The sequence below is a fragment of the Lepisma saccharinum genome, chromosome 16 (genome assembly GCF_977018435.1).
Source record: "Lepisma saccharinum chromosome 16, izLepSacc3.1, whole genome shotgun sequence".
NCBI classification, from domain to species: domain Eukaryota; kingdom Metazoa; phylum Arthropoda; class Insecta; order Zygentoma; family Lepismatidae; genus Lepisma; species Lepisma saccharinum.
In genome coordinates this window covers 24278362-24297253 of record NC_139244.1, presented here as the reverse complement: position 1 = coordinate 24297253, position 18892 = coordinate 24278362, and positions in this window count along the sequence as shown.

Here is an 18892-nt window from a genome sequence, read left to right as displayed (position 1 = left end):
ATGTTTATAGACCGAGACGAGAACAAGACGCATATTTATAGACCGAGACGAGAACGAGAAGGATGTTTGTAGACCGAGACGAGAACGAGAAGGATGTTTATAGACCGAGACGAGAACGAGACGGATGTTTATAGACCGAGACGAGAACGAGACGCATGTTTATAGACCGAGACGAGAACGAAACGCATGTTTAAAGACCGAGACGCATGTTTATAGACAGAGACGAGAACGAGACGGATGTTTATAGACCGAGACGAGAACGAGACGCATATTTGTAGACCGAGACGAGAACGAGACGCATGTTTATAGACCGAGACGAGAACGAAACGCATGTTTATAGACCGAGACGAGAACGAAACGCATGTTTATAGACCGAGACGCATGTTTATAGACCGAGAAGAGAACGAGACGGATGTTTATAGACCGAGACGAGAACGAGAAGGATGTTTATAGACCGAGACGAGAACGAGACGGATGTTTATAGACAGAGACGCATGTTTATAGACAGAGACGAGAACGAGACGGATGTTTATAGACAGAGACGCATATTTATAGACCGAGACGAGAGCGAGACGGATGTTTATAAACCGAGACGAGAACGAGACGGATGGTTATAGACCGAGACGCATGTTTATAGACCGAGACGAGAACGAGACGCATGTTAATAGACCGAGACGCATGTTTATAGACCGAGAAGAGAACGAGAAGGATGTTTATAGACCGAGACGAGAACGAGACGCATGTTTATAGACCGAAGCGAGAACGAAACGCATGTTTATAGACCGAGACGCATGTTTATAGACCGAGAAGAGAACGAGAAGGATGTTTATAGACCGAGACGAGAACGAGAAGAATGTTTATAGACAGAGACGAGAACGAGACGGATGTTTATAGCCCGAGATGAGAACGAAACGCATGTTTATAGACAGAGACGCAGGTTTATAGACAGAGACGAGAACGAGACGCATGTTTATAGACCGAGACGAGAACGAGACATGTTTATAGACCGACACGAGAACGAGAAGGGTGTTTATAGACCGAGACGAGAGCGAGACGGATGTTTATAGACCGAGACGAGAACGAGACGGATGTTTATAGACCGAGACGAGAACGAGAAGGATGTTTATAGATCGAGAAGAGACTAAGAACGAGACAGGCATTCACAACCCGAGACGAGACCGAGAAGGAAGAGTATTAACTCGAAAGAGAGAGAGATCAAATGATCAACTGGAAAATGTTGAGAAGGACAATGCTGAGAAGAGCACCGACTGGATTAGTTGCTTATAAATGACCTTTCCACTTGACTTTATTTACTTCATGGCAAGAGGTCCAGACAGGAAAATAAATGGTGGTCGGACGGAAACTAAACATAAGGGAGAGAGTGAGTGAGCTCGGTGGCTCCGAGCAATAGCTCCAGATTGCTCCGATTCGTCAACCGCAAGAGAAGAAAAAGCGGAGCTTCTTCCAAGATGTGGGGAAAGCGTCGGCAACTATTAAGAGTATTAAAGCCGCTCTGACACCTCGGGAAAAAATGATTAATAGAAACGGAAGAAAAGAGATTGTTGAAAGGTCTGGAAAGGTCAGAGGGGAGGGTGGGAGTTGCGTTATGGAAAGAAACAAGCCTTTGGCGAAGGTAAAGACCTTTCAAGAGTGGCCAATGGATTTCCTAGACGATTTGACGACGATTAATTGCATTCGTGATGGTTCTCGTTTCAAAGTAGGAAATGGTCCTCCCCGATGGCGCCACGGTAGCGTCATCAAAGGGTCCCGAGTTCGATACCCTGTGGAGGCACATATTGGTTCGTATCCCACTTTAAACTGCAGGTTCAGTCCCGATTAGCCTTACTGTGCATAAAGTGCACTTAAAACACCAGGAATATTGTTTCGGGACAACATTCTCTGAGTTACCTTGCTTCTTTATACAAAATACCTCACCCATAGGTACAATCACCGCCAATGAAAATGGACACCTGCATCCTGGAGGACTCGCTTCTCTGCAAGGCGTTACGTGTATTGCCTAACTCTACGGCGATAAGTGGTAGAAGTTGCCATTTTTAGTTCCATATAAAATATTCCAACGCGCAGGGTCTCTACCAAAATATCAAATCCAAAATTCTTGACTTTTTCTTGGCCTTTCTTTGCTTTTTCTCGACCTTTATTTGCTTTTTCTTGGCCTTCCTTTGCTTTTTCTTGGTCTTTCTTTGCTTTTTCTTGGCCTTTCTTTGCTTTCTCTTGGCCTTTCTTTGCTTTATCTTGGCCTTTCTTTGCTTTCTCTTGGCCTTTCTTTGCTTTTGCTTGGCCTTTCTTTCTCTTTTCTTGATTTTTCTTTGCTTTATCTTGGCCTTTCTTTGCTTTTTATTGGCCTTTCTTTGCTTTATCTTGGCCTTTCTTTGCTTTTTATTGGCCTTTCTTTGCTTTATCTTGGCCTTTCTTTGCTTTTTCTTGATCTTTCTTTGCTTTTTCATGATCTTTCTTTGCTTTTTCTTGACCTTTCTTTGCTTTTTCTTGGCCTTTCTTTGCTTTTCTTGACCTTTCTTTGCTTTTCTTGACCTTTCTTTCCATTTTCTCGACTTTTCTTTGCTTTTTCTTGATCGTTCTTTGCTTTTTCTTGGCCTTTCTTTCCATTTTCTCGACCTTTCTATGTTTTTCTTGACCTTTCTTTGCTTTTTCTGGACCTTTCTTTCAATTTTCTCGACCTTTCTATGCTTTTCTTGACCTTTCTTTCCATTTTCTCGACTTTTCTTTGCTTTTTCTTGATCGTTCTTTGCTTTTTCTTGGTCTTTCTTTCCCTTTTCTTGGCCTTTCTTTGCTTTTTCTTGATCGTTCTTTGCTTTTTCTTGGCCTTTCTTTCCCTTTTCTTGGCCTTTCTTTGCTTTATATTGACCTTTCTTTGCTTTTCTTGGCCTTTCTTTGCTTTTCTTGACCTTTCTTTGCTTTTTCTCGACCTTTCTTTCCATTTTCTCGACCTTTCTATGCTTTTCTTGACCTTTCTTTCCATTTTCTCGACTTTTCTTTGCTTTTTCTTGATCGTTCTTTGCTTTTTCTTGGCCTTTCTTTCCCTTTTCTTGGCCTTTCTTTGCTTTATCTTGACCTTTCTTTGCTTTTCTTGGCCTTTCTTTGCTTTTTCTTGACCTTACTTAGGTATAGTTGTAAATTAAGAAAATAGATATTTTTATTCAATGAAAAACCCTTACCACAAGACCGGTTAAGATGAAAACTGAAGCTGTACTTTAACAAGAAATTTAGACTTGCTTTAATTATTCATGCTTCAGACTTCATCCTGGATGGAAAATGGCCACATTACTTTATTTAATATTTTTACAAAACTTCAGGCATTCAAGAATGTAATTCTTAAGGAACAAAGTGAACAAAACTTAACAACAACTCAATACAATTTTAGATTTCCAAATATTCACTTTTATCAAATCCCAATACAGGTATATAATATTGTAAATTCACTCTACTGTAAAAAAAATAGCAAACATTCTTGACCATAAGCACAATTTCTTCAATATTTCTTTACTTTCTTGACTTACCTGTTGATTCCTTGACTTCTTGACATTCTTGACTGGTAGACACCCTGTACCACAATGTAGTGGAATAGCTTCACATCATTTTTGATTCTTTTGGAAAGGGAGTTAATGTAGATCAATTTTTTTCTTTCGTATAGCTACTAAAAGCGTAAAGGCGAGATTCTTTGTACGGTAGCATCTTGCGGTAGACAACCTGATGGGGAGTACACCCTACGGCAAAAGTAATAGTAGGAGAATTGCCCATTATAATTTTCATTCAATTTGTTTTCCACAATGTGATGATCATGAATTGAAATAAACACGTGCAAAAGCAAAGGACAACAGAATTCCATTCCTTGAAACAACACAGGGAGTAGAATAAAAACGAATGACAATAGCGGTGGACAATTTGTCTACCATTATCTTTACCGTTGACTGTACAAGGGGTACAATTCGGATCAAAAAAATCGTGAGTGCAATTTTAGATCTGTTTCTGCGCCACTGGATGAGACCAGACACGCATGCGCAATACGTCTGTGGTTCGACAGGAAGTCGTCAAAATGCACAACTACCTAATCTGCTGATCGAATTCAATCCCAAGAACTTCCTTTGTTCCGTCCGCTTGTGAGCGACAAACATGGCTGCAAAGCGCAATTCGCTTACCCTTAAAATCAATTTAAATTAAAATAATGTAAAGACAACACCCCATGTCCCGAAACAAATTGAAACCAATTGAAAAAATCAGAGCGCGGGAAAAACATTCCCGCCAAAGCAACACCCTCACTTTTCTCACAGCGACCTTCGCGAACAAGGGTGCGGAAAGAAACAAATGAGCATCGCTGTAGCTATTAACAAGGGGACTAAAGAAGGGACGGGTAAATTGGTCAGGGGCGTTATAAACAGCTGGTTCTACTTACACGGTTTAGCGCGGGAAAATTCGCGTGCAGGCGAAGCCTTGGTAATCCAAACACAATTCCCTCCCGACCCAGTCATTAGCTCTCTATTGCAGCGCCAAATCCCGGCCGATTATTGCCGAAAGAGGCCGACAACAGCCGGGGCGCCGTAATCTCGAACCCATTGTGAGACTGGCAGGGGTCATGACGGCCCACACGTGGCCAATTTGATCCTTCTCATCCTGGACTCGTTCTCCATAACACGTGCTGGATCTAGCGAGCTTCCTACGGGAAGAACTTGCTAAGTCCGAGGAAATGAGTGAATGAGACGGAGATTGAACTTTGCAAAGTATGCCCGCTTAACCGGAGCTCCTTTTAAAAAATTAATAACTGGTGGAGGGGAGGAAAAGTGCAGAGAAAAATCACACGCGCTGTTGAGTCGGTGCGCACGTAAGACAATTGGGCTGTAGCAAGTAGTGTGATCAGTGTAAGTCCACTTTAAATATTCTGTAATAATCATCAAACTATGAACTAATAATCTACCAGATTTACCGTCTAGACACAACTAAGCGTCTGAGACTTAACAACAATTTTCACTTAAATTTTGTATCTAAACCACTGGCGTTCGCAGGATTTTTTGTCGGGAGGAGCTGGAATTGTAAAGGTGGATAATGAATATGTGCTTTCAAGGGGAATGATATACACAATAAGATATTTCGTATATTTAGAACTTTCTACACTCAAAAATTGCAAACGGGGTAATTTTAAAGGGAGGTTGCATTTACCACTCCGTTTTTCTCCAAGTTCTTCACTGCTTTTATTTCAAAAATGTTGATTTTCTCAAAATTTCGGAGGGGGTTGTAGCCTGTAACATACTCATTACGGGTAATATAAAATGTAAGGATCTGGTACTATTGTGTATTCGATTGTCCTTTGTTTTTGACCACGTGGTGTTCTCTGCTCGGGGAGAGAAGACTCCGCCTGTTAAGGAGTTCTTCCATCCTGATCAGCCGAAGAGTGCACTTATATCATAATAATTATACTTTGCTTGTCCTTTGTTAAATAAGGACCATGCTTTGTATTTGCATTACAATTAATGTTAATCAAATAGATTCAAGAATTCTTTGAACAATTATGTAACAAATAAGCTTACTGTCAGTAGTTCAAAACATGTTTTAATTATTGAAACAACAAAGACCTCTGGTCGAATGTATTCATAGGCCTTCTTATATATTTAGTGTAGTTACCATTTGTAACTATCTTACACTTCAAAGGTGGTTACAAGCCCCATCAGCCCCCCTCTGCGTACGCCAGTGACCTGAACAGAAATAAGAGGAATTTCAACATGCTTCCTGAAGGAGAAGGGAAATAAGATACAGGGTCCTGCAGAAGTAACGCCCTTTTAAGTAGTGTAGTTTTAACGTGCATCAACTGTATATTTGATGTAATGCTGTAATTGTAACGGCGGCGTTTTCTTAGTAACGTTTTTGTTCCTGAAGGAATCACCTCACACTGGAATCAACTCACACTGGGGTGGCCGGCTCAATCCCCGGACCAAACTCTACGACCGATTTCTTTTTTGTGGGGTATCCTCAAAGATCTTGGGTACAGGAGCAAGAGCAAACCCCGCAATTGAAGAATTGAAAGACAGCATTAGGAAAACATTCGCTGACATTACCGTCGAATTATGTCGTAAGGCTTGCTTGAGTGTGGTTAGTAGAGTACATGAATGTCTAGCACGAGATGGCCAGCATTTTGAACAATTAATCTAAAATGTCGTATGACGTGCTTCAGTGTGGTGGTGTAGCTTTATGTCCAATTATTACATGCTTGTGATTTTATGTAAGAAATCTGTACAATTCTGATCCTGTAATACAAGAATTGGTGTACATCACGAACTCATGAAAAAGGGGCGTTACTTCTGCCGGACCCTGTATATTTATGAACTTCACACATCTTCCTCAATGAAGATGCAAGGCACGAGCGTATATTCCAGTCTAGCCAGGCTGTCTGCGAAACCTGAAGCCTAGAAAGTACAATACTGAAAAAAGAATAGATTAGAAACTGTGAATTAACCTGATTCCAAAAAGAAGATAAGTTGGCAAAATTCTTAGGAGTTGGCAACCTGAATTCTTAGGAGTTGGCAACCTGATTTTTTATAAGTTTGCAACCAGACTACCATTAGGATGCCTAGTCTTCTCCCTCCATAGCCTAGGACCAGGTGTCATAATCTCCAGGTCTTAGACTCAGCATACGCCACTGATGCAAGAGTATGAATAAAGTGTATCTATAAGGATTCGTAAACGGTTAATGTGAAAATTCAACACCAGCCAAACTGAATGTCATTTCTTGTAGATTATATTTGAAGATTAAAGCAGTTACTTATTTTCCTGAACCACGGCTTACTAAATCACAACATATAAACATTGAAACGTATTTCAGATATAGTTATAAATGAAGAATAGATAACAGATTGTATTTATTTGAGAAATGCACACATACACAAACACACGATTCTCATTAGGGATGGTGCTCAGATTGAGACAGGCCTTGTAAATATCGATATCAAACAATCCTTCGAGACTGGTCGAGACGAGAACGAGACACACCTCTGCACAAGGAGACGAGACGGGTTTTTGAAGTAAAGACAACAGAGTACTTTATTGTCTAAGTAACTGCAAATTAAAAAGTAACTTTCCTAACAAAAACAACAAACAAAGCATTTAAATAAAGTTCAACCGTGTAAAATCTTAAATAATATTTATTATAGCTACTTATTTTTAAAAAAATAAAAGACACTGTATATTTCATTTTGAATTTAAGGTGTCGACCGAAAAAAATTCTTAAACGTCAATTTATTCCTCGGGAAGATACGATTCTCCTGAATACTTCGTTAAGTTTTATTTCCAGTGAACTAAAGCTGAAGTGATAATTTCCGGTGGAATATTTATAGAGCAAATTTGCAAGCAAGATCAGTGTCTTGCCTCTTTTTTTATATAGTCGATTTAATATGGTTTGATTAATTTTCTTTTTCATTGTGTCTCTTCTTCTTTTTATTAAAGTAATAGCGACTGAGAAGTACATTCATAGAATGTTCAAGAATGTTCCAATTTTTGTATTTTTTTTTATAAAACTCACCAAACTCACAGAGTGATTCAAAATTAATTTGCCTAAATGATTCTGAATTTGAATTTCTATTTACATAGTTTCCAGTGCTGACACTTTTCAGAAACACCTATTGGCATTTTGGATACAAATCCCAGTGAACCCCTACCGCACTGACTGCGTCGAGTGGTCGACTCACGAGCCAGGCACTTGGGCAACACTACACAAAACTTGAGAGTATATTGTAAGTAAAAAAGTACACACAAAAAAATTAATGCTTAAAATAACTCAAAAAAGCTATTTCAAGCAAACTTCCGAATGCATCAGAAATGCACTGAAATGCATAACTTTTTATAATTGGCATATCATATTACCAACTCCATAAAATATGTCGAATATTTTATATACTTCCAAACAAAACTAAATATAATAATTAGTTCCTCATCGTTTTTATGTGTGAACATTATTTTTATAATGTTTACGTTTGGAATGCAGTAAGTAACGTTATTTATTGAATAAAGTATTAAATGTTAGTTATTTTCGACTTGTTGTTTGAGAGAACTCTTTTTATTTCGTTCATTAGCAACATATTAACAACATTAATAAGTATTACTAAAATTAACACAAAATGCATGGAAAGTAAACCAGTCATATGAACTAATGATACAATGGAACGTGTAATGCAAGAAAATGCATTAAATTTTGAATGAAGTACAAAAATGCATTCCAATGTATCTCGGGAATCATCATAACTTAATTTGCCTTTCATGCATTCAAATACATGGGGTCAGAAAATTCGGTCACCCAAGAAACCAACACACGGTTATATCAGCTGATGCATTTGAAGTGTATAAATTAAATTTCATTCATTCCCTTTTCTGTGCACAAGAGCACTTAATTTTTTTAACTTTAGCTTAAGAATTTGAATTTGTCGAATGACTCAAGTAATTTCTCAAGAAGGCCTGCATTTATAAAAAAGCCATGATAACATTTTAGTATCTAAACCAACTTTATGTACCGTTTTAGAAACATTTAGGTTATTTAGACTTTTCTATTGTTATTTTATAAATGTTCTTTATAAGAATTTTTAGATCACCATTTTCAGAGTCCTTGTGATAATAATAGTCAAATTTCCAACAACCACACTGGAATATCAGATTTTTTTATATGTAGTACCTCTTTCACATCAAGAACTAACATTTATTTGTATACGCATAAGTATAAAGATAAAAATGTGGAATTCAAATAAAGAGAAAAAGTTTAAAAAATGGTTATACTTGTCTGTTTCAGCACCACTTTCAAGAATTCAAAAATAAGCAATGTAAGAGTTATGATCTATCGTTGTTCATTGTTGTACAAATCAAATAACTGAGAAAAAAATAAATCAAATTTTCAGATTTTCATTTACTTGTAGTCATTTACATGAAGTCGAATGTATTTGTGTACTTTGTACGACAGAGAAAACAGTATGTACAAGTCAAATAACGGAAAATATACAAATTTTATAAACAGGGTAGGGATTTTTACTGGTTTTATAAAATTTTGTAGAAGATTTTTGTAAAAGTCATATGGATAGAGGAAACGGATAGCAACCAAATTTTCATGATATTCTCTGCAGAGAAGTTAACCATAGTTGACATTCACGAGTGAATCCTTATCATTAATAATACTCTAACCTTAGAAACCGAAGCGACCATGAAGGTTTATTCACCCATGTTACCTAGCCGTGGGTTATCAATCAAAAAATATCATTGAGTAAATAACAATCTTGTTAAAGAAAAAAAAAGAAGATTTATGAAGCACTCCATATCATTTCGAGTCTTTCTCCATGACAGAACTGAAAACGGGGTTTTAAAAAAAAGGTTTTGCCGGTTTTTATACAAGTTACCAACTGCTTTTAGTCTGAAGAATAAAGCAAATTATTCCTACTTATTAGTTGGCCTTAGCCAATATACATAGCTATTCATTTACGTTTTACATTATTTAATTACACAAGGGATACACGTAAACAAACATACGTTCAAGTAACATACAATTTAATTTGTATGTACAAAAATCTACTAAAATATTATTATCTTTAATATAATAAAATGTATAATGTATAATTTAGTTGCCTATTCAAAATATTTAACAAACCCTTTAATTTAAAATGCTTCTGTATTCTTCATACTGTAAACACTATTTTTACTAATCTGGCGGCTAAAGCATTAATAACTGACGAAGTGTTACACTTTTTGATCAATGCAAGAGGCTTCCAGTATTACTTATTATACCATTTAAGAATGCGACGAGCCAATCGCCATTTGCGTGCTGACAGCCACCATCTTGAAAACAGTCGTTCATATTGAATATTTTTTGGTTTTTATAATATCGGGAATGGTGGTAGAGTAAGTAAGTATTACCAAGCAAAGTTTCCCTCACCTCGTTTATTCTCTTTGTTTTACTCAATGAGAGTTTTTGAAACAAAATGCCAAACCAGCTGCTGCACAATTACACGTAAAACTCAATTCCTTAAACTTTCATAATAAATCAATAAAGCTACAGTTTTTTAATAATATATAGTTATTTTGTACAAAAAACTCACTCTTGTGTTCTGAACTTGACAGTTGATTATTTTTAGAGCACATTGTAAATAAAGGACTAATTTTGTATTTCTCTCTTTTTTTTGGTATGTCAATTTGTCAAGTCGCAGATAAGATCTTTAAGTCCACTTTATACACAGATAGGCTGATTGGGACTGGATCTACATTTTAAAGTGGGATTCGAACCACTATGTGCCTCCAACGGGTATCGAACTCCGGACCTCTTTATTACGAGTCGACTATTACCATTACGCCATCGGGGAGGCCCTCGTGTAAGTTTGTAATATAGCGTGATTTCGGAGGGGTCAAAATGGTGCCGGCACGACACCTACTGAAATATTTTGCCAGGTATTTTTAATATTTTAACGAGTGAGGACCCAGCCTTACGTTCGGAGGGAAGAAAACCGTGCTCAGTGGCGAATCAGAGCAGTTTTCCATCATCGCAACTCCCAACAACGGCGGGTAGCTCCGTGTATTGATCTCTTCTAGTGTGACGTCCAGGGTGGGTGGCTGGGGTGGGTGGGGGAACGGTTAGGACCTGCTGTGTGCTCGCGAGAGCTGCTTCCTGCGAGCTCCTATACGGCGAGCGTAAAGGGAATGATACCCAATAAATATTATACATATCACAAAAATTGAGGAAGCCGCCTCTCTGGCCCCCCAACGTTCAGTTGTGTACATAAGGGCTATGAGATCCGCCGTTTTCCCGTCCATTCAATGTGGTTTATTGGCGCAGATAAGCCTTAAGCTTCCTCGGCACCCGGAAATGGTAAGGTAAACAGTCATCTGTTTGGACCCTTAAAACTTAGCTCATCATGGCGTTCCGATCTGCCCGAAGATGTCTTCCTCAAAAGTCACGGTTGTCGACGGTTGCGCCATGCCTGCACCACCTGTGCTGGTTCTAGGATGTTCTATTATTACGGTCCAATAGGTATTGTTCTAGTGTTGCCAGAAGCGCTCTCGTCTCTTAAAAACACAGGGTGTGCCGTAAAAAAATGCTCAAAAATATGAAAAGGGATCCACACCACAACTATGAAAATGCCGGAATTGAATCCTAACTGACTTTGTCGCGAAAGGAGAATTGATTGATTGATTTGGTTTATTTTTACTTCACTTTTCTGCCACCTTTGGCTAATCGCGAAGATGAGGATGAGTGATGATTTTATGAAGGAACACTCACAGAGAACACCCGTGCTCAGACTGGGATTCGAGTCCGGGATCCCTGCCGTCGTTGCACACTGTGCTAACCACTCCGCCATAGAAAGGGAGAGAGTAAATGCAGTAGCTATGGTGAGCTACGTCTCCCCAAATAAATAGCCTTCCTACCCAGTTGCGCCTAAGGTTTTCGGAAAAAATCGACTATGAATACATAATATCATTATTACTATACACAACAATAGCTATCCCTCTTGTATTTTTATGACATATACTGGAAAATCTGCAGAGAAAAATCTTGTAAGCATTGTCGAACAGCAACAATACAAAGAACGCCTTGACCAATCAATAAAAACATCATACAAAACATCTGCTTTCTACACACAGAACCCAAAACATGTCAATTGACATAAATATGTTGACTCCAATAACATTAACATGCATAAACTGCAATTGATGCACTTTCTGGTGTGTCAAAATACACTCAGAAATGCATAAAAGGGCACTTTTGTCAGCTGCTGTTCCGTGAAATGCACTAATAATTGGGAAGATCATAACAAATTCATTCACATTTAACTGTGTTAATCAATGCATTAATCTTGATTTGATGCATTTTTGCACAACACAAAGAACGTCATGACCAATTAATAAAAAATATAAAACAGCTGCATTCCAGCTTTGAACGTTAAAAAATTACATAATTTCATTACCGTCAACTTTGTAGTGAAGATTGTCTACAATGTGCAGATAACATGAATTTTTTACAACCCGGAAGTATTGAAAGAAACACACATTCCTTTCTTTATCTTTTGTTTTAATATTATCTTTGATGCAAGTTTTGAAATATCACATTAAATGTATAGATTGCTTGTGAATGAACTAAGGACATTGAGAATAATGGCATTCTTATTTTCTTTGTCATTAATGTTTGATCTCTTTATCGTACCTACGTTTTACTTACACAATGGTAATTACAGAGGGAATTGATCAAAGGTAGACCACCAACCAATTGCTATTTCTTTAATTTACTTAATGTTGAAGTGGGAATTGATTTTTCAAAGTAAAAAAGTTCTATCATATCTTGACACCATTGACATAAGTTGACACCATTTGGAAATAGGTATCACCCTATATATTAATCTGCTACACCTTTTGGAAAAAGATCTAGAATTTGAAATAAATTGAATTCCGGTCCAGGAGAGAAAATCAGCAAGCGTAAATGGATTCTGGACCGTAAATATACTTTTTATCTGTAACGTATTTCATTTCGGTCCAGGAACCTTTTTTTCTCGGGTCTATTTAAATACTGTCCAGGAACCTCTTTTTCGGTCCGAGTTCCGCATTGAAATGATTGATTGAGTTGGTGTTTTAAGTCCAGTTTGTGCACAGTAAGGCTAATTTGGACTGGACCTACAGTTTAAAGTGGGGTCCGAACCACTATGTGCCTCCACCAGGTATCGAACCAGGGACCCCTTGATTGCAAGGCGACGACGCTACCACTGCGCGCCATCGGGGAGGTCCCGCATTGAAATGAAACAATACGCAACCTGGACCGACTTTAAATTGTGCGAGAAACAGGTTCTCGTCCAAGTAATTCAATTTAATATACTGTGCTGAAATATTAAAAAAATTAAGGAAAGCAGTTGTGTTGCATGTTCGTTATTTGGGTATCGAGTAAGGAAAAAGTTCCGAATTATCAAAAATGTTTGTCGTACCCAAATAGTTTATTTGTTTAAACGGGAAACAAACAAATGATTGTTGACGAAGATTTACCAAAAATAATAGTCAAAATTACCAAATTTAGCAAAGTCTGCAAATTATTTTTTACGATTACCAAAAATATAATCAAATGTGTTTTGCTAATTCAAACAGATCAGTTTTTTTCTGTCTCTCTCTCCTCAATGATATAATAATTATACTAATAATAGGTAATAGCATAATAGTTCATGATTATTGGTTTACAATAATTGAAATATTTTTATTTATTATTATTTCTAGTTTGTTATATCAACTGCCTGCCCCGCACAATTTCTGGCAACGCTTTTCGGAAAATTACATTTTAAAAGTAACTGACTTGCAGTTACTTCAATCAAAAAGTAACTCGGTTACAGATGAGGTTACCCATTTTGAAAAGTAAATTAGTCTTGATGAGAAGAGTTTATTGCTATTCTGGTTTTAGGTGTCAATTGCACCATGGAATTAATACAACCTACTACCGGAGTTGTTCTGTGTACAGAGACCAGACTTGATACTTGTTTAAACAGTAAAATGTCCTTATTGCATGACAAAGTCACAGTAACACGTAACATCTGGAGGAAAAGTAATGAATTTGGTCATTTTGACTGAATTTCTTTGTACCGGGTGGCCAGAATTAAAGGTACCCAACTCAGAGCCCTCTGTAGCCTGTTTGAGGCATCGTAGAACTCTGAAATTTGGTGAATCCACTATGCAGACCATTTGGAAGAGGATGGAGATAAAAAAGTTCAATTTTCCGCCACCAGGTTGAAATGTGGCGCTGTACTTCCATGATGGGTTGTACAAATAATCACGTTAAGTGATTTAGCTGAGTTATTAATTAGAAAGACATTTGTTAGTGGATTGAAATTTCGAGAAAATAATCTCTCGTTTATTACAAGATTGCAAGGTAAATGCAAATCCATAACCAATTGTAGCAGTTTACGTCAATATTACAATCCTATGATGACTCAAAGAGGCTACAGAGGGCTCTGAGTTGGGTAACTTTAATTCTGGCCACCCTGTATCTCTAAGTGACCGCATCCCGTTTCGCCTAATGGCTTCTCAACACCCGTCAATCAGATCTGACAGCTGCCCGCCATTTTAGATGAAGTGAGATATTCCGTTTCGCCGAATCCCATTTCGCCTAAACAAGTTGGAAGGGAAATATTGCAAGCGATGTTATCAACGTAAACACCAAACAATTTGGCACACGTACCGATGCTTATTACGAACAGTCACATGAGCCAAAAAGTCAGCAATATAACAGCCAATAACATTAGTCGTATGTTAAGCGCTAATGAAGGTAAGGTTCGGTTAGGTTATTACTTTTTGATTTACCCTCGTATATTGTATATTGTTAACCTAACGTTAAGCGCTAATAAAGTATGAATTAACATAACAAAACAGAGCACATGTCTTCCTGTTGAGAGACCTTTAAATTTCCCTCATTTGAAATATTTCCCTTTCAACCAGTTTAGGCGAAATGGGATTTGTCGAAAGGGGATATCCCGTTTCGCCTAAAATGGCGGCTAGGTCATAAATCACATTATCTTGTGCTGATAAGCAATTAGGCGGAAGGGAATTAGGCGAAACGGGACTACATGCTCTAAGCAAATATGTGCGATTACTAAATGAATTTGATTCTGGTATAATTAATCAATATTTGGTTGCGAACAATTTTTTGGTTATTCAAAACAACTGTTTTTTTCTCTGAGCAAATTTGATTGATTGATTGATTTAGTTTATTTTACTTCGCGTTTTGTGCCTCTTGGCTAATTTGCGAAGATGGGGATGAATGATGAAATGATGAAATTGATGAATGGACATTCACAAACAACCAAGCCCGACCGGGATTCGAACCCGGGACCCTTGGCGTCGCAGCGCGATGTACTAACCACTTTTTTTTTTTCTTAATATAAAGGAAAGCCCCTATGCGGAAGCTTCCCCCATCACACTTCATTCACTCATATCATTTCATTCATATTTCAATTTCAGGACTTTTCAGGACAGACAATCACAAACATCCATGTCCGAGCCAGGATTCGAACCCGGGACCCCCGGCGTCGTAGCGCGATGTGCTAACCACTCCGCTACGGGGGCCGACTCACTCGGCCACAGGGTCGGGCTCTGAGCAAATTTGTAATAGACACTACCCTGGACTTGATTTTTTAGCATTTGTTGGTTAGTCTTTGGACATTTACGTTAACTATTGTATTTTTAAAGCGTGTTTAAATGATTCCATAACAACAGCAATTACCACTTGGCCAGAACGTGATAGTTGGCTTTTTTCCTGTCAGGTGACTTTTTCTCCCGCCCACTGGACCGAGTGGGGGTTACCTCGAGGTTCTAAACGCGGCTGGGAAAAAAAGAGGTGGGGGCGGGGGCAATCGGAGTTAATTTCAATATCATTAGCAGCTGATGAAGTAGAACCAATTGGGGCATCCCATTTACATGAGGCAACACAACGATTACGGTGTTTGCCAATAGATCCTGGCCGTGGAAATTTCGCTTTAGCCCTGGGCGGAAAAAGATTGCCGACAGGGAATTGGTTGGGGAGGGGGGCTAGGGGGAGGGAGAGGGTGAAAAAAGCGGAACAATTCGTTCGGCGATTCCGTTTCGACGAGCTGAAATGACGTTTTATGGTTTCAGTCTGGGCTAATGGCAGGTACTGTTACATATTATATTGCTCGCTTCTCAGAAACCATTAGGGTTTGATAAATGAATTTGGTGGATAGGAGGACCTGCGAAAAACTATACTCTGTCCCAGACATCTCTGGAGCAAGGGCATGCGTAGCGGCAAGGAAAGTGGGGGAATCGAGTGGATAGAGCGAAGCAGTACATGCAGCTAAGACGAGGCTGCCATTTTGAAATTTAACGGTTATTTTTTCCACTTTACTCAAGCATCCACAGTTCTTTAGTTAGGCCATTTAAAAGAAAGAAATATAGGTGATTGCATCAACCTACCACTAAAAGGGGGCATATTTAGTGACCAGTCTGAGTAAACAACAACACTCATAGCGAAATACTGCTATAGATGCTTTATCCTTTACGAATTCCTTTACTCTAGAAACTGAAAGCAATGATTTTGTCAAGAGTTAATTTTGTCTTCTATGCATATAATTAACAATTTCTTAACAACTTTTACAAATATTTTTCACTAAAGGGATGAGAAATCATACACGGGAAAAAGCAATTTTTTAAAATAAGGGTTGATTTTCTTCAGTGCAATCGTAATATTTGAATGCTGTTTCTTCGCGTGATCAAATATGTCTAAAATGGGAGTATTTTTGACATGTCTATATATTAAACTATTAATTCGCAGTAGTACTGATAAATTATGTAATAATTTGTCAAAGATTAATATTTTTTTATACTGATCGCACACACAGGAAAGTACGTAAACGCATTTATTAACTCATAAAAGTATATATAGTACCCTCAACCATATTTTTGTAAATATTATTTAAACCATATTGCTCGACTTGCAAAATGCATCAGGTATTATATTTGCTTACTTCCAAACAAAACTAAGTTATATTGAATTCGTAAAATATAATTAGTCTATATGCTTTTTTCCGATGTACCAAAAAGAGTCACATTCTGATATTGTGTTTGAGATATATCTTTTTTTCATATTTAGTAACAAATTAATAAGAATAACAGAATAAAATTATGGAGCGTAAACTAGTAATACGAACTATTGGCGCAATGTAACTTATAAATAAAAGAAAATGCATTATTTTTTAAGCACACACAGAAAAGTATTTCAGTGTATTCCATGATGCATCTTTGCATTTCATTTTCGAAGTGGCAGATAAATGATTCAAAATACAGTAAAACATCGTTAATCCGGACTAATGGGAGGGATAAGTTGATCGGTTTAACGAAAGTCCGGATTAACTGAAATAACCTAAAAGAACAGTAGAAAGTGCATTAAAACTCCGTTTATAGCAACAAAACACTTTTATTATGGTGTATTTAAAAGGCCTAAATACACTATACAGTACAGTACAAAGTCTGCGGGAAACAGAATTTTATCAGTGGTTGACTGCCTTTTCTTTGGGAAGTTCTCTTGTTGACTTCTAAGCACGTTTAAAACCATGCATTCTGCTTTATTCTTTTTTTTCCTTTTGCCTGTCCGGTTAAGCGAAGTCCGGCTTATCGGGGTCCGAATTAACGAGATTTTACTGTACAATGTACAGCCTCAGTTCGCATATAGAATGTTCAAATTAAACTTGTTGTCAATAATATATTGAACAACTCGTTCTTCTATAAAAAATGTATCTATGCAATTGAACATCGAATTGTTTCTTATTTGCTTTCCCACCGTAAGTATACTAATTAACGGAGAATACAAGCAAAAAAAAGTGAGAACACATTACAAAAATAAGGAACAGTGTTTGCTTATTACAGTCTATCCAAAATCAGTGTGCACAACTACTTCACCACGTCGACTTAAAAAACTTAGCACGCCGCCTTAGCTAATGACACCTGATGACCATGTTTGGCGGAAGACTTACGCTTCACCTGGTAGGTGGGAATAGACTAATGACGTAAGCCGGAGCAAGGAAATTGACGTCACACAGAGGAAACTAGACATGCAAAGAACTGGGTCGTTCTCACCGCGTTGCCAACTGCATCATTATATCTCTGAGCAGTGTCGAACAGTATATCCACTTCCATCCGGGGGGATATGAAACTGTACGGGGAAGTATCTCGTAGGCATCAAATTATAGTAGCTACTGATAAAGGGTGTTCCGTATAGGACGCCGAATTTGAATCGAGTGCTATTGTTTTGTTTCGAGGTTGGCAGACCTGTTCTTACCAATGTTGGCACCTGTTGTGATTCCGATTAATGTAGCCTCAATTGTTTTGACTCGTTCGTTGTGGTTTCCTTCCGAAAATCCTCGAATAATCCAGGAGCGTGAAATCCATCCATCCGCTGAGAAAGACTGTGTGGTGTGGGTTTTGGCAGGTGGAGTGTTATCTTACACCCTGCGATTTCTTCTTATGGGGGTTTGTGAAATCACAGGTGTACGCCAACAAACCACGAACACTTTTGGAACTGAAGGCGGAAATCATACGGGTGATTGGAGGCATCGGGACAGACATCTGCGAGAGGGTTATCAATAATTTTGTGGAGCGTATAAATGCATGCAGACTCAGTAGGGGTGGACATATACCTGACATTGTCTTTCATACGCGTACGTAAATGGGAGATGTTACTGCTTACATATATTTGAAATATAACTATTTTCATGATATTTTCCTTATTTGTATTTAATTTTCTACTTCGGCGTCCTATACGGAACACCCTATAGAACAAAACTAATATTTTTTAATTGCCCCTTACTTCTGATACGTAATTAAATTAATTTAAAAGTAATTAGGTATAATTAACTATCATTTTAAGAATTAGATTATGAGAATAAAAAAAATTAATATTAATTATATATTATATTTTTATATTATATTACATAATAATTTACATTTACAGCAAACTAAGGCTTTTGAGTTTTTGCTTTAAATCCACTTTATGCAGAGATAGGCTACTCGGTACTGGACCTACAGTTTGAAATTTGAATCCGAACCACTATGTGCCTTCACTGGGTATCCAACCGCCTCCCCGATGGTGCAATGGTAGTGTCATCGCCTTGAAATCAAGGGGTCCAGGGTTCGATTCCCGGTGGAGGCACATAGTGGTTCGGATCCAAATTTCAAACTGTAGGTCCAGTCCCGATTAGCCTTACTGTGCATAAAGTGGACTTAAAACACCAAATCAATCAATCAATCAATCCAACACAGGACCAAATAAATAAAACCAGTATTTTTTAAAAATAAATCAATCACATGAAATTAAAGTTGTCGTAGAAAATTATATATTTTCTGAAATAAAGGCAAGGTACATGAA